This window comes from Heterocephalus glaber, unplaced genomic scaffold (genome assembly GCF_053883595.1).
Source record: "Heterocephalus glaber isolate CG9 unplaced genomic scaffold, H.glaber_assembly_v1.0 deba00000071, whole genome shotgun sequence".
In the NCBI taxonomy this organism is placed as follows: Eukaryota; Metazoa; Chordata; class Mammalia; order Rodentia; family Bathyergidae; genus Heterocephalus; species Heterocephalus glaber.
In genome coordinates this window covers 31715843-31738390 of record NW_028258137.1, presented here as the reverse complement: position 1 = coordinate 31738390, position 22548 = coordinate 31715843, and the positions used below count along the sequence as shown (strand labels likewise).

Below are 22548 nucleotides of genomic sequence, written 5' to 3'. Positions count from 1 at the left end.
CTCAGTTCAAATGTAGTGTGTCTGTGTTTGTGTGTGTGTGTGTGTGTGGATGTGTGTGATGTGAAGTAGTGGACATCAGCATGACATCACCCCAAAGGATGATATGGCAGCATTCACTCCTAAGATGGTAGAGTAAAGGACCCATCCAGGCAGAGTTGCTTGCTTGCAGCAGTTTGTTGCACTTAGGAGCAGTTGAAACAGTTGAAGGAGCTCCCTAAGAAGCAATTCTTAAATGAATAGATCAGTTTTTAAAAGTGGATTCCTTGTGATTAATGAGTGTAATCATAATGCTATGCCATGGCACAAATACCTATGGCAGAAATGAGACAAAAGCAGAAAATTTAGACCATCTTCGAAAAATAGATGTAAAGATTCAGAGGCTTGGGAAACAATAAAAATGACAATATAAGTAATGATTACTAATATTTACAGAGTGTTTTATCCTGTGCCAAACACTGTGCTATCTGGTTCATATAAATTTCATCCTAGGCATTCTATGAGAGAGGTGCTTTATATCCCCATTTGCCAGATGAGAAAGCTAAGATTTCATAAAGTGACTTACAAGGCTACACAGCCTCCAGCAAGTAGAGGAAATAGGATTTGAATCCACACAATTTGCCTCAAACCAATATTCTTGGCCATTTCTGTATCCTGCCTTCTATATGTCATTTCCGCCTATAGCACAAGTCACAAATTAAGTGCCAGCAGATCATACCTAGTCTTAGGTAACAATAATAACCACTGGCATTTACTATGCGTCATTAATTTTTTTTTAAATTCCTTCATTTAATCTTCAAAATAATTCCATGAGATAGATGGTCGTTATTATGAGTTAGTAACATATCCCAAATGTTAGCAGAGCTAGCATCCAAATCCAGCCAGTCTTGTGGCAACCTGGATACTTTGCATAAAAACAAAGACCCCTGCCTTCTTGAAGAAAACAGAACAAACAATGTCCACTCTGACCTAGCAACAATCTCTTAGCCACAAGAGGGTAGCTACCCATTTTGAAGGGTATCTCTTACCTATGTGCTGCTACTCCTCACCCAGGCTGCTTTACTATGGTTGCCTGCCTGGACTTTGGGGCGTTTTATTTGGCAGTCTCCTAGTTCTGGAGCTGCATCTGTACCAGGGTAAATTTTGTATGTTTTATTATAATACAAGTTCTTTAGAGCTCCCTGAAAGCATTCCCCACAAGTCATGCAAACTCCTCCCTTCTGTCTCCCATATTCTCCTCTTCCTCCAAAGAAGGACAGTTTTTCAGAACTGGTATTTGTGCCCAACTAGGTGGGAACATCTGAAGTATGTATCCTTTTATCCCTTATCCTTGTTGGTTGCACTCTGGTAGTGCTGGATTGGCAGTCATCAAGGTGCTGACAGCACCTTCAAGGCTTTGGCACACAGTGTTTGTAGGCTGTTGTGTGACATAGAGACACCCTGCTGCTGTACATGCCAGGACAGAATGCAGCTCTAACATCCAGAAATGGAGAGCAGGATATTGGCAGGTACATGACTCCTTCGTGAGCTGGAGATTTATATATTTTAAAAGGCTTTCCTAAAAACTCAGCCTTGATTATTTGTTCCATGTTGGGCCAAGCCAGTCCATGATTGGGAAGATAATGAGTGGCATGCACCCCAGAGTAATCCTTTCAGGGCTTTTGATGATGCAGTAAATCATGAGTGTAAAGCCTGAGTGGTTTATGCCATTAAAACCTCAAGATAGAATTAGACTTGTAATCACCACTTGCCCATGTTTTGTCATTTATGATAATTATAGTAGTAATAATCCATGTGTTGTTGGGAAGTAGCAGTCAGAAGCATCTATCAATTTTTTATCGACACCAAATCAAGTTGATACTTCATCTTTGCTGCAAAAATGTAGATTGCACCAATTAGTCTAAAGAAATTGGGCAGTCATTAGCAATGAAGCAGGCACTTAATCTACAGAACATTTCTGGTCCCTCTGATGCCAACAATCCCTCTTAATTATGTGGGATATTGTGAGCTTCCCTGGGACTCTGTCAACATGCCTTTGTTGGCTTAGATTAGAAGAAACACCTATGTCCTTACATTTATTTGGAAGAATTCACTAATAGCTCCCAGCCCCCACTGTGCACCCTTCCAGGCAAATTCATTCTGAAGCAGAACCCTTGAATCAAGGCAGCTGACATTTTCTTTCTACTTAGAAATAGGAATTTCCCCAATGGGCTTCTTTCAGTGGTAGTGTATTAGCTCACCACTCGCTATATGTTAACTGTTATTGTTCACCTTACCCAAATCATGGAATAATTATCTGCTTTAAAAAATAGAGGGAAGGAAGAAGAAAAAAAAATAAAACGAAAGAAAAGTCAGAGTTTAGAAGAAGAGTCCAAGAAGTGTAAAGAAATCCTGGTGCTAATGAGCTTTCTGCATTAGCCTCCAGTATTTTCCCCAGGCTAGCCCAGCCTCCCTCTCTAGACATTTTTCAATCAGCCTTGTCCAAAAATTGTACTAAGCAGCTGAATAATGCAAGGGGAATTTCAAATATATATGTGTTTTTGTCTATTTAGGAAATTTGGAAAAGAAAGCAGAAAAAATAACACCACTCAGTCTCACATTGTGAAAACTTACCTGTACTGTAAACGTCTTGGTGGATATTCTTCTAAGCTCTTAAACACACACAAGTTGAGTTTTGGGTTATTATCATTTTGTGTGTGTTGTTATTATTGTATGCTGCTTTTCACTTAAAATATTTTTCCCTTTTCTAACAATTTTAATCACCATTTTAATGCATACATAATGCTCTATCAAGTATACAGAATATTATGCCCAATGTTTTAGATTCTTTCTTTGGAAGAGATTCCTCAGTGTGAAATACTGGGACAAAATTCACAAGCCTTTTATAACTCTTAATACATATTGACAAACTACTCTCCAAAATGATTGTACTAATTTTAAAAATTCTACCAGTAATGCATGCAAGTACCAGTTTAATTTTAGTGCCCGAGTTTTAATTTAGTTGTGTTGGCATACTTGTGGTTAAGCTAAAAATATGTTACTGCTCCATAATGGGTAAATGGGCACAGTATCAACTTGTGCCCTGACAAGGGCAATTACTATCTCATATTACAGGAAGTTCAGAAGTAGGCTAGCTGTAGGTACAATATGATCATACCCCCAGTGATGTCATTGAATACTTGGGTTCTTCTCTTCAAGCCAGCCATTACCCCCTTCACCCTCATGCTGTGTTTCCAATGGTTGCAGTAGCTCTGAGCATCACATCCACATGTAGAAACAACAGACATGGAAGGAAGTCAACTTCTCTGGAGTCTCCTCAAGAGTGAGGAAATTGTTCCTAGAAGCTTCTAGTTACCTTTCCTCTGGTCCTACTGCCCAGATCTGAATCTCATGCTACCTCTTAAACCAAAAGCTGTCAAGGGAAATGAAAGCACTCTTATTGGCTGATTAACAAAGATTTACTTCTGAGCTGGCAATGGAGTCAACTTTCTCTGAGTGCTATATACCTAAATAAAATGCCTAAGTAAATAAAAGTGTTCAGTTAGCAAGGAAGCAGGGGGGGAATGGTTGTTGGCGTGTTAACCAGTAATGCCTCCCTTGGGTACCATGGTTTTCTTTTCAGTCTCTGGCATACCTTTAGAATTTTTGAGTAGTAACAATATATGTGCAGAAGCAATGACAGATCTTCCAAGCACAGGGCTTTGTCCTACCTTTATCCCTTCCTGAATACCTACGTCGGTGCTGGTCTCTAACATACAAACCAGGACCCTCTCTATATATACCCCTGGCCTCTAGGGCTCCTATGGAAAAGACTGGAGAACTGGCTTCCCTTTCAGAGGATTTCCTTCTGGATGGTGATCTGACATCTAGTACTATAGCATCATCAGGGCTTCTGCTGAGATGAAGGTTTACAGCCTAATGAAACAAGCCTCGCTTTCCAGTCTGGATTGTGCAGGCTCTGAGCATCTTATTCCACCACACAGCCCAGAGCTTTGAGCATCTCACCACTCATTAGCGCCTCCAGGGAAAGGCCAGGAAAGAAGGAATAGGAAGATTGAGAAATGTAGGTCAAACACTTCTTTCTCTATCTAGATGGAGAAATACCTATAATTACTGTCTCAAAAGATGTTGGAAAATTATCTAGTGTATTTCTATACTTATTTTCCTAATAATAGTATCAATTATTAGTATTATATTTTAAAGTAAAATAAATAACAAAAAAAGCATTGACAGAAGAAAACGTGTTCCTAGGTTGAAGAAACCAGCCTAGATATTATATTTTATGCCTTAGAAATTCAATATCATTTTGGATTTTATATATGTATATATATATATATATATAGTTGGATTATAAGGTATAGATGTTATTTCTTTATTATTACCTGGACATATAAAAATTACGTGACACTAGGACTATCAAGAGATTTTGGACCAAGGCTGCCCATCCCTTCACCCTGATAAATGAGAGCCCCTAATATACCCATTTCTTTTTTTTTTTTTTTTTTTTGGATACCGGGGATCGAACTTGGGACCTTGCGCTTGCGAGGCAGGCACTGGAACCACTGAGCTAAATCCCCAGCCCGATATACCCATTTCTTACCAGACCTTGAAAAGTCATTACTTCTGCTGCTTTTCTGGATGGAAATTGGGGGAGAACAGAACCACCTAGTATACTAGTGCACTTTCTGTTTTACAATTTCATAAGGATTTTTACAACATAATTACATGTCCTAATTATGAGATTACATACACTTCCACCACTTATATAATCAAGTGCAATTAGACTGACTACTTGAATAGAGGATGGTAAAAATTACTTGAAGCAAAAATTACACCACAAAATGCTATTTCAGACAAGCTTTTGGAATATCTGCTCCACAGACCCCCAAAAGAGGTAGATGGAGATGATTATAATAGCCTTCAAGTAGGTAGTAGAATTCTCCTAGGTTATGGCACCATGAATGACTTGTATCATTTTGGAATATTTGTCTTTTGGAAACTTTTTCAAACATAGCATTCATCACAGATACAGATATGATTGATAGATCAATCATATATATATATATATATATATATATATATATATATATATAACTATAACCTGTACAGAAGTCACTTAAGCTCTGGTTTTGTCCCCCATCCTCTCCTTCTTTCCTTCTATAATTTCTCCTCTTTTCCCTTTCTATCTTCTTTCTCCCTTACCTCCCCTTCCCTTCCTTGTAGGGGCTGGGAAGAATTTAAAAGAGTAAGTAATGGGGAGAAGTAGAGTAGACTTTATTTCCCACTAAAGTAATCCTTGGATCAGGAGGTTTGAAGGCAGCTGGCTTACAAAAGTTAATGTGGTCCTTCAAATGGTCTGACTTAGGCTGGGCATATAGTCAAGGCCCTTTAGGTTTCGTGGCCTTTCAGAGAACTTTTAGAGTAGTATCGTTGTTATATATGAGAAAAAAAGAGAGAGGAAATAACCCAGAATGTATGCAAAATTATAGTGTATGTTTTAAAACCAAGTGTGATATTACAGATAATTCCTTAGAAACACAATAATTTATTATAATTGTGTCTTTCATTACTGAAAACAAAGTATTCTGAAAGCCCCATTTTTCTCCTAAATAACTGTTTTTCTTTGGCCTTTTTTCAAAAAAAAAATTTAAAGCAAAATATTTTTAAATAGATTTTAAAAGTAATTTATTTGTGAGTTACTATTATATCTGTAGAATTTCCCTAGAACCTCTCCATGACTTCACCTATTGAGTTTTCTTTATTTAGAGGCAAAAGAAAACCAAACTCAATCACCTGCTCTGTTTGCAGTTCAGAGAAGTTTTTGGACTAGGCAGTCATATTCTCCTAAGGACAAGGTCTCTTAGGTGTACTGCTTATAGCCCATATGGAACAAATTAGACAGCCAAGGAACGGGGATGCCACTGGTTCTGATTGGTTACGGTAGTATTAAAAAAAAAAAATCTTGCCCCACTGTGGAGAAGAAAGATGGATAAAATGCTCTTTGAACACATGGGTCTTTTTTTTTTTTAATGTCAGTACAGAAGGGTTGCATTTATATTTGGCTTTCTAGACCTGTCTCTTGACCTTCTAATTACTTTATTTGAAACAGCACTGAGGGTATAATAAACCTGAAGGTTGCCGCTCCTTTGCTTTATCATAAATTAAAGCTGCTGGTTTGTTGAGGTGAAAGTGGAGGCAGAATGTTCATTACTGCTCAAGTGACGGCTTGTCAATAGCAGTGCTTTTTAGTTTGTTCTAGTCAGCACTTGCTGTGCATTTTGTTGGACCACTGGGAAATAAATACAACAAGATTATACATTTGGAATACCACAAGAGTTCAGGAAAAAAACCCACAAATGATAAATTATACACTTGGTAGAAAGTGACATGCTATCTTGTGCTATTAACAACCAAAGATAATTGCAACGAATTGTAATTGCAGTTTGCAACTTAGAGTACAGTGTGTCCAACATCAATCTTAATAGTGAACAAAGCAATTTATATTAAAACTTAATTCACTTGGTAACTTTCTGCTGTATACACGGGAGCTAACAGATGTAGCTTTTCAAAAAGTTCAAAGGCATTTGAAACGTGGAGAGAAATGCTAATGCAGTAAGCCTTGGAGAAATATTGCCTTACTACTTGTAATGAAAACAAATGTATGTCATTATCTCCTAGTTTGTGTTTATTTAATAAAATATGCAGTTTGCACATTGGTGAATTCAGTGTTCTTGAATGGGTATGGAATGATGTTCTATTTGGAATCAAAGGCCAAACAGGCCCAGCAATTATGCATCTTCTGTAAGTTGTCTACATTTTAGTATTGTGCACCTTAATGCATCAGTGGGTTTTGTATGAGGCGTAACAGCAAACTGGGCAACTTTATTCATGTCTTTCCTTAGATTGGATGTCTTTGAAGCAAGAAGGGGAGATCTCCTAGAATTACTTAAGAGAACAAGCATATTTGTTTTGTGAGCTTGACTGATGGCCAGTAGAGCAGTTGAGTAAAATCTCTAAACTGATTAGGGCTTTCATTCAAATAATCTTCTACCTTTTTCATTAATTTATTCCTTAATGCTATTTTTCTGCTCTTCTACCAAGGATAATAATCTCACACTCTCTGACCTTCGTGAGTGGATGACCTGGAGCCCATAACTAATCTTATTTACTCTCCTGACCAGCAGAACTTCATTTACCTTGCCTTGCCTTGCCTTGCCTTGCATTGCTAAGCTTCCCCTCCTTCCCAGCACTCTGCCTAATCTGCAGTGAAGGGCAAAAGACAGTCTTTTCCGGTCAAGTCCAGAGGCATCCTGAGGCAGAGGAAACTGTGCCATTTCTCTTTTTTATAAAGAAAGTGCTTTCTCCTCTTCATTTCCCTCCCTCCTTTTCAAGTTTTGAAAATAATAGAAAGAAATTGGGGGCAGGACTTAATCTGTAGTCCACTCCCCTAACATAATTATTTTTACTTTGACACTTTATTTCCAACCATTGCCAAAGGAATACAGTTTAATTTAGGAATAATTGTTGAATATGTATAATTTTGCATTCTGCTTTTTTCATATCAAAGTGTTTCCCATGGTACTTTGTTTCCCAAGCATTACAGTAGCTTTGGGTCAATCCTGGTTCTTCCATTTATAAACTAGATGACGCTGGGAAAATTACTTAATCTCTCTGCCTCAGTTTTCCCATCTGAATGAAGGGAATAATAATAGTGCCTACCTCATCTCATGGGCTGTTGTGAGTATTGTATTAATTTATATATTCAAGTTTGAGGCATAGTGTCTGCCACATAGGCAATACTTAATAAAGGTTACCTTTTATTATTATTATTATTATTACCAAAATTTAATTTCTCCTAATTTAACAGCACCTTCTATTTAAGGTGAAATTTTAAAGGAAATGTAGTAAGTAGTCCATTGAAATTAAATAGTCAATAGACTCCATAATCAGCAACTTCTGTATTCATTGAAATTTTTAAATCACTTAGGCAACCATCCATTAGAAAGAACTTCACAGTGATGAGTGTTCTGTCTGTAAGGTGCTGGCTTTCGGATGATGCATCTTTTAATTTATAGTAATAAAATAACTCTATTCCAGAACCTTAAAGCCTTTATCAAAGCCTGATGGGGCTTAACCTGGATCTGATGCCTGTTTCTCAGTTACAATGACACTTCCACTCAGACGGCACATGATAGGGGAAGGAAATCTCTCAAAAGAAAATTGGAGTCCTGTTACAAGAAGAAGAGGGGGTAGAGGTGAAACAGCTAAAAATAACAAAGGGTCACTGAACTTCTTAAAGTCCCGAAGCAGTTCCTAACACTAAAATTGGGAAAACAGTAAAACGAATGTAGATACTTTGAGGTACATATGTGGACCATCCAATAGCCATAGCCTAGGGATAGAAGAACCAAGATAAATCCCCAGGCTACTGTAATAAAATTGTATGTACCTACACTGCTGGCAATATAAACTATCTCATTAGCCCTGGAGATAAATCTTCCTTTTTAAAAATTATAACTTGACATGATATTGAGAACTCAAGTGAATAGACATTTGCAAATATCAGAGTCCTGACAAACAGTGACTTAAACCGCATGGGAATTTTTTTTTTCTTCCTCTTTATATGAAAGAAATTTAAAAAGAATAGCATTATACATGGCTCTACAAAGTCACCCATGTTCATGGCTCTTACCCTACCATAGTTTGGGCATGGTTTCTAGTATCAGATTCACCTCATGGTCACAAGACAACTGCTGCAGCACCTAAAATTTCATCTACATTACGTGTAGGAAGAAAGGCAAAGAAGGGCAAAATGTGTCTGGCAATTGAATAGATCCCCACCCACTTTTAAAGAAACTTCTCCAGAAGCCCTGCCCAGTAATTTCTGCCAAATAACTACATTAGCCAAAACTTAATCCATCAAACCAATCAGAGAAAACAGAAATATTTTGCAGCTGAGTACATTGCTGCCTCCAACAAAACTAGGACTCAGTAAAGGAGTGGGAAGAGAAGGATGGCTGTTAGGAAGGCGACCTGCAGGACAGTCTTCTGCTCTGTGAACTCTCCTAGCAGCCCCAATGTCTGCCAGTGTTATAGCCAAGAAGCTCTATGAGTGGTAATGAAGTGCTTTGCAGCAGAGAGAAAGAAGAAAGCAAATTGAATGATGCAAACTTTGGGTTATTAAAGTTCCAACATTTCCTTCTTGCCCAAAACATTCACAACAAACTCTGTGGAATAGGAATTGAAGGAAAATGTGCTGTGCCATTTTTCTTGAGCCTTTTTTGCAATGCAACAGGACAATCAATACAAATCTTTGCAGTAATCATATATTGATTTTCCTAGAATATAACTCCATTTAAAGCACTTTTATCCCCAAGAGTAGAAACATTGGAGGCTATCAAAGGAGGAAGTAGGTTTCCTTGACCCCCATCTACAGTGCACAATTGATTAACAGAGCATAGTTATGAGAGGTACAGGGAGAGAGAGAGAGAAAAGTCACTGAAAGGTTAATACCAGTTAAAGAGAAACATGATTATAGGACATTAGCTTTTTGTAAAATCATAAGGTCAGGATAAGATAACAATGCCATCAAAAATGATGTAGGATTTTGAGTCCTTGGCATCCTCAGACTGTACTCACTCTCCAGTCCCCAACAACAACCAGAGCCAAATTTTTGGGATTGGCAGAGTGATGCATGGACATGGACTGATAGGTTGAAGTTCAGGGCTCCTGAGCTGGCTTGGTAAGGGAATTGGTGATGCTGTTGGGGTTTTTTCCTGAGTCGTGGTTATGTCTTAAACCAAAACTGAAGCAATCATACTGAATGTTTCTTTGTTTCAGACAGTGCTAAAAGAAAAAAGGGGGCTGCCATCATAGCTCAGTGGTAGAGCACACACTTAGCATGTAAGAGGCCCTAGGTTCCATCTTAAGCATCTAAAAAAAAAAAAAATAGAAAAGCATTAGAAACCCAAATTTTTATGCCTTTTCTTAATAAAACAAAAGAATTACTCCCTTCATCCTCATCATTTTACTTTCCAGAGATTGTTTTATAAATTCTACCTTCTGAAAATCCCATGAGTTCTCTGCCCAGATGTCTTCATCCCAGAGACAAGGGCATAATTGGATGGCAACACTGGAAAAAGCATGTATGTTTTGCTCTGTCTCTGGCCTGCATAACTGGGATGTTGCCAGAACCGAGGATGGTGCCTCGTGCAGCAATCTCAAGTTCATGCCTCTTACACATTCCTTGCTGAAAAGGCAAGAGGGGCCCTGGTGTTCTATTGTTTACAGTGTATTGTTCTCCATATATTTCATCTCTCTAAATCCCTCTTGCTTTTTGAATCAAGGCTGAGTTCTCACAAACAAGCTCTTTATTAAATTAAAAGGTGCATGTTGCCTCATTATCCTTCTCAATGTGCTATGCTTGATATTTGCTAGCAACTTCAGAGTTTATATGTTTGGGCTTTGTGTTTTTTTTTTCTTTTGGCTTCAGGCAAAGCAACTAGTACACATTGTCAGATAAAGTATCTTATCTGTCAGCAGCACCCTTGTGAATTAATCATAATTCAATAGGCTTACTAATCAAGATTTGAGATGAATGTTTTGATAGAGCAATCAGATTTGTCTAATCTATCATTAGTTGACAGTCGCTGCGGGCAGAGTGCAGAGTTGGCAATAGTAGACCTGTTTCTGATCCCTTTGGCTGGGCCCACCAGTTGGGTAGCTTCACTGATTGTAGCAGTGGACCCAGAAGGTTCTACTAATTAAGTTCTGTTTCTCTCTCTCCCCCAGTCTCCCTCCTCCTCCCGCCAGTACTCAGAATAGGTGGGTAGAGATCAGCTCTGTTGAACCTGCTGTGTGATGAACAGATTTGGGAACATGGTGTTCCCTTTGTTGTTTTCACCTGATAACAAAAGTGTGTCCAGCCAAGTGACAGATCTCAAGGGGATTTGTGGTGTCATTTGAAATAGTGGCCAGAGAAAGAAGATAAACCTAATATATTGTTAAATGTTACTGATTACAGCTCCTGTCATATATCACTGTACCCCATTATTCTGAGTTGAACATTCTTGGAGGTAATTTATAGCATAGCTTGCACATTTGTTCAGTTTGATTGGACAAGTGAATTTTTTGATATACATTGATATTATACTGTATACCATGTTTAAAGTTCTGATATAAAGTTCTGAATTAATAATATATCATGCTGTAAATATGAGGTAGGAATTAATACCATACATAAAATGATGGTTTCATTTTATGGAGGAGTCTTTTTTTTTTTTAATTGATTTTTCCTTCTCCTCCTGGCATTGTTAATAGTATAAAGATATTTTGTTGTAGAAAGCTTGGCAAATTCTCAAAAAATCTAAAAAGCAATTTTTAATTTCTCAATCTCATCAATTCATTTATGTCAGTATTATATCTTCTTAGTAAAATTAACTAAATATCAACACAAATGCCTTAGTGAGTAATTGCTTGACATTGTTGCCAATAAATACACTTATACTGGGCATTTTGCTCTGAAATTGGTGGTATACCAGAAGACAATCCAAAGGTGTCGCAGAAGATCCTACTTTTTCTCAGAGTTCCACTTTCTGGATGAAAAGGATATGGGAAAACTTAGCCTATTAATGTACCCCACATGTTGGAAGTGACAACTTTTCAATTTCACAGGCATGTCACAGGCCTAAGAAAGTCCTAGCCACACTCTGAGAGATTTGTAGTTTGGATGATTTAGACTAGGGATACTGGAGTTACCTAATTAGAATCCAGGTGTAATTATGTAAGGCTTCTCAGGCAGTGTGCTGTGTGTTAATTAACTTTCATGCTGAACATGCAGTAACACCTGACAAAGAACAATTCACGGAGGAGGAAAAGCTTCCTCACTTTGCTGTAGCTTTAGTTTTGCTGTTACTAAAGTTACCTCTCATGTTCTCCTGTTTTGTAGTTGAGACATGAGGCATAAGGCAAGCTGTTTTACAAAAAAAAAAAAATCATCATTTATCCCTATAACTTTCTACTTTCTTAATCTTAGCATATTCTTTGGAATGATCTTTTATAAATTCAAACTTGTACTTTTTTGTGTATAGATCTGTAATTGGCTTGTAAAATCCAAGTGATTTCTAATCGTAGTTTTTGGTTTTTTTTTTTTTAACTCCACATATACCTTTCTGTGGTGAAGTGGAAGAATGGTACTGTATTTACTTACGGAACCACAGGATCAGCTAATATTCCATCAACATTTGTGATAGACCTTCTCAGTTGACAACAATAGGAAGGGCAACAATGGGAAGAGTATTCTTTCTCTGTCAAATTAGTGTTTGGCTTCATTTGTGCTGGCTTCTGCTGTTGCTTGCTGCCCAAGTTTTTAACTAATACAATAAACTTTGTAAATCCATATTAGTCAGCTCTACAACTTGTATGAGCAAATGTTTTAGGGAACCAATGCAACACTGTGCACAGCTAGTGGAAGATTCATTTTTGCAACCCTCTCTTAGTGCTCAGGTGGGAAGGTCTTATTTTGAGATTCCCTGCTCCTCCTAATCCTGACTCCTTGACCACTCCCTCAGGCATCATTTTTCTGCTAGTAAAGTCTAGAATGACAAACGGAACCACCTTGTTTGTATTGTGAGATGAATGATTGTTCTAGAATTCTCTCTTACACTAACATGAAATTAATATAGATCAAGGATTTACTGGAAACATTCAGAACACATTGGATTCAACAAAGTTTTTTCATCACTCTGGAACCTCTTATCTGTCATGAGAAAGAAATGCTTTAGTTTTATTGCTTAATACTAATATCATTTGACTTTACTAGAAGAAAGGAATAATAAAAACCTTTGTTAGAGAAAAAGGGAGCCCTTGTGACTATATAGGAAATGTGTCTAAGAGTTGGAACATTGGACAATGTTAGTGCTCCCTTTCCATGGTTCTAGGTTAGATGTCTAGTGAAATTCAGTCTCCATTGTGTGTTTGTTTGTTTCCCTTTGACATCCTGTGTGGACATATCAGGCCTTCATAGAGTAAGTAATTTTGACCAAGTACATGCTTTTTGTAAGATTATGTTTGGTATGTCAGGAATCCGAAGACCTCAGAGAGTTTACTCTCTGTTTGGGAAGATAAAACGTAAAAACATGAAAAATAAAACTAAAAGATTTAAAGAACTTTTCCAGACAACACTAGAAAAGATATATCACATGACTATATGTGATTGTCAGATGCATTTACAGATTTCTTTTAGAAGAAAAAGGTGTTTTGGGGCCCTTCCAATAGTAAGGGCTCATAGAGACCATTATGATCCCTAAAATCTCAGTTTTACTCTGTAAAAATTCCTTTAATTTAGAAATCTTAAAAGAAATCTGGTGAATAGTAGTGACAAATTAATTATTTTAGATTATCACTAAAATGAAAGTACAAAATGTTAAAGTTAAAATTTATTGTTAAGATTACAATTAAAATATTTAATTATATTAATGGACCTCTGAGAAAATGTTGGAAGATTCCAGGTTGGTTAATCATTTCATTGTTAATAAGTTCCATGTGTAGTGGATTCATTTCAAACTCTATCAGTAAAAATATTAAGGGAAAGATGGATTTTTGAGTTAGTTAAGACATAGGTGGATGGGGAAAGATCATTTCAGTTAGACAGAATATAGTACGAGGGCAGGAATAAAGTAGTACAACCTAGGTTTAATGTGTCAGGCTTACCTGGTTGAACATGAAAGTTCAGGAAACAGACCCATATATGGGAGGCACAAAGATGGCCGAGTTCTGAGAGCCTGCTCACATTTCCAAGTGTGAGAGTGACTTAATGCTGGTGGGAATGTAGGAAGATTAGCCTCGTGGCAGTGTACTCTGTGGATTTGGGTCATTCTTGCTGGAGGCAGAATTGGGTGCATTTGGAGAAAAGCAGTGTTCCTAAGATGAGTGGGTGTGAGGATGCACTGGATGGAGCAGTGAGAACAGACAAGTATGAAGTTCAGGGGACTTCTAAAGTGAGAGAACTTCATCATCAGTTGGGTATAGGGATGAAAAAGAGGAAAGAGTCAAGGGTGATTTTCTGATTTCAGACTTACAAATAAACATTTAGGGAGGCAGCTGCATACCCCAGCACCAGTGTGAGTATGGGAAGAAGTTTTAAGCATAGTGCCATCTAAATTATCTACTAGAAAGGAGCCATAGCATTCTCCTTGTTGTGAAAATTATGAAATAATTCTCCAAAGCACTACTGATACCTTTATGCCACCTCAATAACCTGAGATAATATTGGTAACCAGAGTACAAACTGAGTAATTAAAAGGACAAATTTTCACTAATTTTGGTGATTTTGATATAGACATTCCCTGACTTATAGTGGATTTCACTTATAATTTTTCAACTTTATGTTGATGTAAAAATGATATGCATTCTATAGAAATCATGCTTTGACTTTTGATCCTTTTTGGGGGTAGTGATATGCAGTAGGATATTCTTGCAATGCTGGTCAGTGGCAGCAAGCCACTCCCTGCTGACCTCATGATCACAAGGGAAACCACCAACAGGGAAACTGCAGTGGACTGTGTTACTGACCTGGGATGTTGGCGGGTTAGGTGTGTTCAGTGCATTTTCAACCTGTGATACTGTCAGCAGAGGATAAGCTTATGGGACCCTAGCCCCCTGCGTCAGTCAGGGAGCAGGTGTGTGTCTTGGGTTGTGAAGTAAAAGCTGCCTTGACTGTCACCTTGAAGGTTTCCAGGACTTGCTCATTTCTTATCAGTCAATAGGCACATTTCCTCTTCATTCCCATTTGCTTAAAAGATTTTCCACATTACCTCGGTTTGCAGAAACCAGTGAATTGCCAAGGACCCGTCAATTCTGGACTGTGTTTTATCTATTTAAAGAGATACTGTTGTATCTTAAGAACAACAGATTTTCTTCAGTGATGTGACTAAGCTTATGCAATACTTGCAGAGTTGGGCACTTACATCTAACAGAAAAATGACGTTGAGCCTGTGGGGCTGGAAGTCTCCAGGGCAGGATAGTGAAGTTTGAGAAGTGAGGAGAAATGGAGCAGAAAACCCCTGTACCTTTTGCCAAGTCCTTTGCCAAGACCTAGGAATCCAAATCTCACAAAAGGTTGACCTGAGTGCATGGAGTTGTCCAGCATAAAACTCTGTACAAAAGTCACACTCATCTCATTCCAGGGAGCAGGAAAAGTTCCAAGTTGGCCAGAAACAATTGAGTCCTTTGAGCCCCAAACAATGTGACTATTTATAAGCAATGCACCTGTAAAGTCCTTTTCATTGCAACTTCCCAAGTGTCTACCTTAGGATATATTCAGTATCGCATTGCCTTGTCCACACTTGAGCTACTGAGGTATCACTTCTGAACAGTGTAGGTAATAGCCGTGCGACAGGTCCCACCACCACTTCCTTGATATTGCATGGTTTCTCTTCTATGAGAAACCCAAAGTTTAAATGATTAAAACCAGGAGATAGACTGTGTAGAGATGGAATGGGTATCTGGGAGGGAGAGGGGGGAATGAGGGATCAAGATGCTATATATATATATATATATATATATATATATATATATATATATACCAATTCACTATGATGAATGTATTTATGATGTGTGACAACTGTATACTAATAAAAAGGGAAATAAAATAAAAGCCATTGAGCCAGGCATGGTGATGCATACCTGTAATCCCAGCTCTTGGGAGGCTAAGGCAGGAGGATCCTTGTGAGTTTGAGGCCAGCCTGGGGCTACATAGTGAGTTCAAGGCCAGCCTGAACTTCGTAGTAAAGCCCTGCCTCAAAAAACAAAACAAACAATAAAGAAAAAAAGAAGAGAAAAGAGAAAAGGGCTGGGATATAGTTCAATGTGAAGCTCCTAGGTGCAATTCCTAGTACCAAATAAATAAGTAAATAATAGGGTGGTTATTTCTCTTATTAATAAATGATATGTATGAAATCTTGTGTGTTCGTTCACCTTTTAAAAATCTACTAATTTTTTTTTTTTTGGTCCTTCGCCTCCCGAGTGCTTTTTGGTCCTGCCTTAGCCTCCTGAGTGCTAGGATTACAGGCATGAGCCACTGTGCCTGGCTTTAAACAGACTTAAACATTGACTTTCTTTTCTCTAGGAAGGCAGATGTTTCTGTAACTAGAAAATAAAGCTACTCTTCACAGCACTTTTCTAATAAAATGCCTAGTTGCTTTTCCATCTTGAAACCAGAGTTTAAGAGCTTTGTTACTCTAAAATGAAAAGAATACCCTTGCTAGATAAGGAAAGGAAGAGAGATGGAATATTTTTGCAAGAAAATATACCTCACTGGGCCACCTCACTGTAGCCTGTTAACACAAGTACATTGGGATTCAGAAGTTTTTATTCAGGAGTAATTTTTAGTACTGTTACAGCATTATCCAAAAAGCTTCCCAAATACTGTGTAATGTATTGTGCCTTGGAACCTCTTCAGCCCCAAGTAGGGAATGAACTGAGCTTGTGACACCAATAAGATGGTGTGAATATAGGTGACGTAACAGAGCTTTTTCTTCTACTGGTTTTAAGGACTTGAAAAAGGGTCATTAACTTTCAAGCCACTGAACCATATTTAAAGTTTCAGAGCTCTAATTTCTAATCATACTATTATATATTATATATATTATATATATAATTTCTAATCATGCTATTATACATATATTTCACATTTGCACGTAGCCTGGCTTGAATGAACCTTTAATAATCAACTGGTGTTTATAACTACTTAGCACTTCAGGGATGAGGCACGTGGAATCAGCAGCAAAACATAACTGAGAAAGCAAATCCCTTCCAGAATGATGCACGTGGTCACTGCTCCAAATCTATAGTCTGAGATTATACATTTTGGTATCATTTTTCTTTTTTGCATTGTGTTGCTATAACCATTCAGTTTAGAAAATGCGGAATTGGTTCCACGCTTTTCCTCGTGGTTTGAAAGAATTCACAAATGTCCCCAGGTGACTGCTCAGCAAGGAAGCACCTTATTGATTAAACAGGATCTATTTTGCTATTTTTGTTACTTTGGCTGTAAAACAGATATTCACTTTAGGATATCCTCTACTTTTGTTTAAAGGTAATTCTTAATACAAACTTATAAGAGAAGGAGGCACATTGGTTCCTTACAGGAATAAAAATTAATCAAGAAAACAGGTGTCATTTCCAAGACCTCATAGCCATTCACATCCAGAAATGAAATGAGACCTCACCTTCATTCTGATGGAGCCATTGTGGCTCTGGCCCATTCATTAGTTTGGTGTAGTTCAACATGAGAGGTATCTCATCTAAGTGCAGAGTTTTCATTTCCTGTCTTGTAACTACATCTAAAAGTGACTTCACAAAGATCTCCTCACAGACGCTGACTAGAATAGCACCTCCCCTGGGAGAAAATGGTATTTTGAGGGGAAGAGAAGGATTAAGAGATCTAACCCATAACTGTAAATCCTAATGCTTGGGGGAGCTCATTGACACTATAGATTTTAAGGGCTTCTTTGGAGCCATAATGGTTTGTCATGCTAAGACTCATGGAGAGCAGTTAAATGCAGATCATTGTCCTAGAGTGTTGCAAAGACTTTAGAGGGTCTTTGATAAAGTAGCTTCTTGTCACCTACTGGGAAATCTTGGGCGAGCTTTGATGCAGACAAACCCAAGAATACTTTTTTGGTTTGTGCCTTTAAATTAAATAATTGTCAGGCTTGGCTTGGCTTGGCTTGGCTTTCCTTTCCCTTTCCCTTTCCCTTTTCCTTTCCCTTTCCTTTCCCTTTCCTTTCCTTTCCTTTCCTTTCCTTTCCTTTCCTTTCCTTTCCTTTCCTTTCCTTTTCTGTCTCCCTCCTCTTTAAAGCCAACTTCAGTTGTACATGGATAGATCCCCAACTGCTGGATACATGTTGAATGCATTTCTTTCCCTTTCTAATTACTCTCGTTGTGTGTGTGTGTGTGGGGGGGGTGTTGGTAATAGAGATGGTACAATATAATGAACAAACACAATTATCACACTGAGGGCCTGCGAAGCTTTAATTTAGAAATATAATTCAATCACATCATTTCATATGGAAACAATTCCTCCTTGCCTCCTTCCCCCAGGAGTGAAGGAAATGTCTCTGGTGTATGGTTAAATACCTGATACATTAGACTTTCAGATAGGTTGGCAGATTAAGACAAAACATTTTAAAAACCTCATGTTTTCAGCTGTCTATCCTATTTTAAAGTTTCTATTGCTCCTCAGTATTCCGAATTTACCAGATTAGCCCTAATCTAATATTTAGTTCTTTAATGTTTGCAACCTTCTGGCTGGCCTTCTTTCCCAGCTTCCATGTTGCCTATCTCTGCTAACATCTCTGCATGCATAAGGGGCCATTCATTAGCCTGAATTGAGGGGAAACCACCAAAACTCTGGGCCCCATTTCTTGGGGTTGGGAATCTAAGGCCCCATCACAGAGAGCAGAATGGATTGTGACGATTCCTGTGGGTCTTAAAGATAGATTGGAGGGTCAAAACAAAAAAATCTGGAGGTTTTTGCTTGAAAACCCAGGCTTATTCAGAAATGTATTAATTTCTGAAAATGTTGAAGTTTATTCTCATGGCTTTCTACACTGTAAAACAGAAGTTAAACTATAGGATCAGAAATAATAACAAAGAGAATCTTTGTGCTAAGCAGAAGTTTATGGATTAAGCCAGAACATTTCTATGCTGTTTGACTTTTCCAGCCTGAGGTAGATGCCCACTTATGGAACAAGCCCCTGTGGTCAGGGAGTCAGACCACACTGAACACACGTGGCTGCCAGGAACCTGCTACTGAAAACATATACACACTAAGGAGGCTAGTTCCCCCCAAAGGCAGAGAAGGGACACAGCCCAGTGTATTTCCATTGGACCATTACTTGAAGGAATAAGTTAGAGTACCCAGAGTTCTTTGTATTCCTCTGAAGGTTACTTTAAGGAATGAACATAAAATTTTAGAACAGGAAAGGATTTAGAAATTCACCTCCAACCCTGCCCTCCATGTCATACTGAGGAAACTAAGGCAAAGGGAGAGTAAGTCATTTTCCAGAGGTTTTAAAACTAGTTATTACTGTCTGGTACTCGTGCTTTTAGTTAAGAGCATGGAACATATCCTGTATTCAGTTTCTGCCATCTCATAGCAAGCATTTTAGATGTTATTCTTTCCTACTGTCTAGAAGTTTTCAAATTATAGGGGATTTTATTTATAGTCCTTCATTTAATTGATCATTTGTTTTATAGACTTTTACTTTAGAAAAATATAGGTAATGTTTATGAAGACAACATAGACACATAGAAAAATGTTTGTGAGCTACTATTAAGTGAAAAAAACAAATGAATGCTCGTGCTTGCTTCGGCAGCACATATACTAAAATTGGAATGATACAGAGAAGATTAGCATGGCCCCTGCACAAGAATGACATGCAAATTCGTGAAGCAAATGAATGCTCATACAATGCATAAAAATTATGTATGGACATCATTATCAACTAGACTTACTAGAATGGTGATATTGTGTGTAACTTGAAATTTTCCTTAATGCTGTCATTCAATTGTTTTTAGACTTAACATCTTTAATACAAGTATGCCCCATTCTACTTCTCATCTAGAGCTACCTGGACCTGTGTGCCCAATACTCATGGAGGTAAACTTTCTCTAGTGCAAGGCATATATATTTTTGGCACAAATGGAAACTATTTTAGTACTGAAGACATTAAAAATGAGATACTCATAGCTATGGCTACAGCTGCATTAAATTAGGGTCTCAGTGGAGACCTGGCCTCAGACATGATGACCCATAAGAGGCAAGCAGAGGATAAGATGTTTTGAAGCATGAACAGAATCAGAATCTAGAGCCTAGGAAGAACCTCATGTCATGTAACTTGACCTCTTCAGGCTTCAGAACTGTCCATAGATGCATAGAAGAATTCAGGTATTGGGAGGCAGAACTTGGCTAAAATCCAGAGAAGCTGGATAAAGCTCTTCGAGCTGCACCATGATTATCTACTCAACCTGCAAAGGGCCATCCCAAGCCACTCTCTTCCTTTCCCTACCTTCCCAGAAGCCTCCTTGTCTCTCTCAAGGGCAAAACGGGGAGAATATCAGTGCCTTAGATACAATGTGATTTCTAATCTTCTTCCAGGGCAACCCACATGTAAAGTAGGGGTAGGCCAGTAAGAGCAGCCAGTAGGGCTTGTGGAGGCAAGAGGGCCCACTCGAGGTAGAGGACCTCCTGGTGACATGGCTCCCTTCTTCTCCTTGAAAGGGCCAAACTAGATTTTCAGGGAGACAGAATTGGAGAGAAAGGGTCAGAGCAGAGCTGAAACTACATGTACTACACCTGCAAGATGCCTTTAAGCCCTTAATTTTCAGATCCCAGGAACTGCTCTTGCTAGCTTTTGATACGTCAAGTAGCAGAGCACTATGTGATGGTGGTTTAATGAAGATGCCCTGTGAATGTTGAGGAGGAGAGGGCTGTCAGAAGCAACCTCAGAGATGCCTGTGCTTCTCCAAGAGTAGGAGTCTCCCACACACATGGTGTGGGAGTAGGGGGAGGAGGATGGAAAAGAGAAAATGATTTGCATTCTGGAAAGAGACTATGTACAGATCAATGGAGGAACATGAGGTTGAAGGTAGAATTTCCACTCTGCAAGATTTTCACCTATCTTAGCCCTGCAATACCATTGTGCCCCATTCACTCATTGACCATTTAATTCATCAATTTGTAGTTTTCATTCAACAAACATCTCCTTAGCTGTGCTGACCTCTGAGCATACAGTGAACAACTAGAGAGAGTGGGCTTATCCTCATGGAGTTTAATCAACCTCAGTCCACCACAATAGCTTCAGCTCTTGGTACGTTTAAGGTACTATGGAGGAGCAGCAAAGATGAACCAAACACAGTTTTCAAAAAGTACAGGGGTCAGGGTGGATTTATCTTGATCATAATTCCTCCAAAGGTTTGGTCACTTCTCTAGTCACTTATCAGGTCTCATTTCCAATTTTAGTATATGTGCTGCCGAAGCAAGCACAGGTCTCATTTCCTTTAGGAAGTTGTTCTCAATATCGAGTTCACATCTATTTGGTCTAATCCAAACTTCCTTTTTCCAGGCCCTGATCAGTCCAAAGTGCACAGGATTGCCATGGATACCTGCTGGGTTCTTGCCTTGGCCATGGTTGCACTTAGATGCTTCCTTGCGGAATTGAGTTTGATGGGGATTTGGTTGAAGCCCTGTAAATACTGACTCAAATTCAAGTTCAAACCTGGTGACTGGTTGAGGCAACTGCTTAAATACTAGCAATAAGAAAACTGACTTAAAGTAATCCTTTTAGATGCACAAGATATAGTGCTTTAACCTTTAAATATTATTTTTTTCAATAATAATGGTTTTAAGTCAACGTCTTTTTAAATTTGGTTAATTCCATTAGAATCATTTCAAAAAAGGGGTTCATCAGTGGCTTTGAAATCTGAATGTAATGAGAAATAATTTTTATGGCAAAATCTCAGCTACAGTAACTAGATTAAAGACTTTGCTGAATTAAAGAAAAAATGACATATGGATTATTTGAAAGTAATTGCAGATTTGTTACTTTTAAGCACATAGAGCAGTCTACCCTAATGTATTTCCAAGTTCTCTTAGAGCATACATTCCAATGGGAGAGGCCCATGTTAAAGAAATGTGTAATAAGATAATTTCACATGATGAACTAGAAAATGGGAAAGGGATAGGTAATGGTGTATTGACAGGTTAGAAGTCTTCTCTAAGAGGTGACCTGTGAGTGGAGATCTGAAAGACAAAAACACCACAACTCCATGAAGACCTGGAGTCAGTGTTCTACACAGAGGGACAATTTAGAGCAGAGTCCCTGAGGTTGGAACAAGCTTGATGTTTTGGAGGAACAGGAAGAGAACAAAGCAGTGTTCCAGAGGAGTGAGAAAAGAGAGCAAAGCAAGCAGGGCCATGGAATGAAGTTTAGCTTTTGAAATACTGAAAGTACTTTACAAAGGGGACCAGTGATTTTCTAAGCCATCAACAAAGAAAAAAAATGTTTATTTTATTTAGGACTGAAGTTCTGAGGTTCCCTGTCTTTTTTTTACCTGTCTATTGAGTTCCACAGCTAATAGTGAAATGTTGGACATTTGAAAGCACTCTTCTCTATAAACTTAAGAACATTGTTCTAAAAATGTTTAAAATAGCTGAGAGTACTATTACTTGTTTGTCATGTTAAACTTTAAGCAAAGTCTCTCACCCTACTAGACCCATCTGGCCATTCTCAAAACACATTGCCCTGAGGATTATTTCATTGCTATTTTCCTTAGCTGGTGCAGCTTTTAGGAAGGACAGTTCCCATCATGTACGGCCAGAAGCCCCTGAGGAGAGAACCCCTTCAGGCTGCTCTGCTGTCCTGTCTGTCCACAGTGGCAAAGGTGAGGCTATCCTGAGGCTGTGATTCCCAGGACATCTCCACTTCCGGGGCCCTACAGGCTACATGGAAATTATGAAAATATCCAGGGCAAGGAGCTAATAAATAA

The 22548-nt window shown here is 38.3% G+C and overlaps 1 protein-coding gene and 1 non-coding gene across 6 annotated transcripts in view; both read left to right on the top strand.

Annotated features, from left to right (window-relative positions):
- The window catches only part of Fto (FTO alpha-ketoglutarate dependent dioxygenase), a 399271-nt gene that overhangs the window by 318167 nt on the left and 58556 nt on the right, over positions 1-22548 (top strand). The window lies entirely within an intron of this gene.
- Positions 19361-19467, top strand: LOC147830682 (U6 spliceosomal RNA). Its single transcript, XR_015449704.1, has one exon. It is a non-coding gene; the product is annotated as a U6 spliceosomal RNA (small nuclear RNA).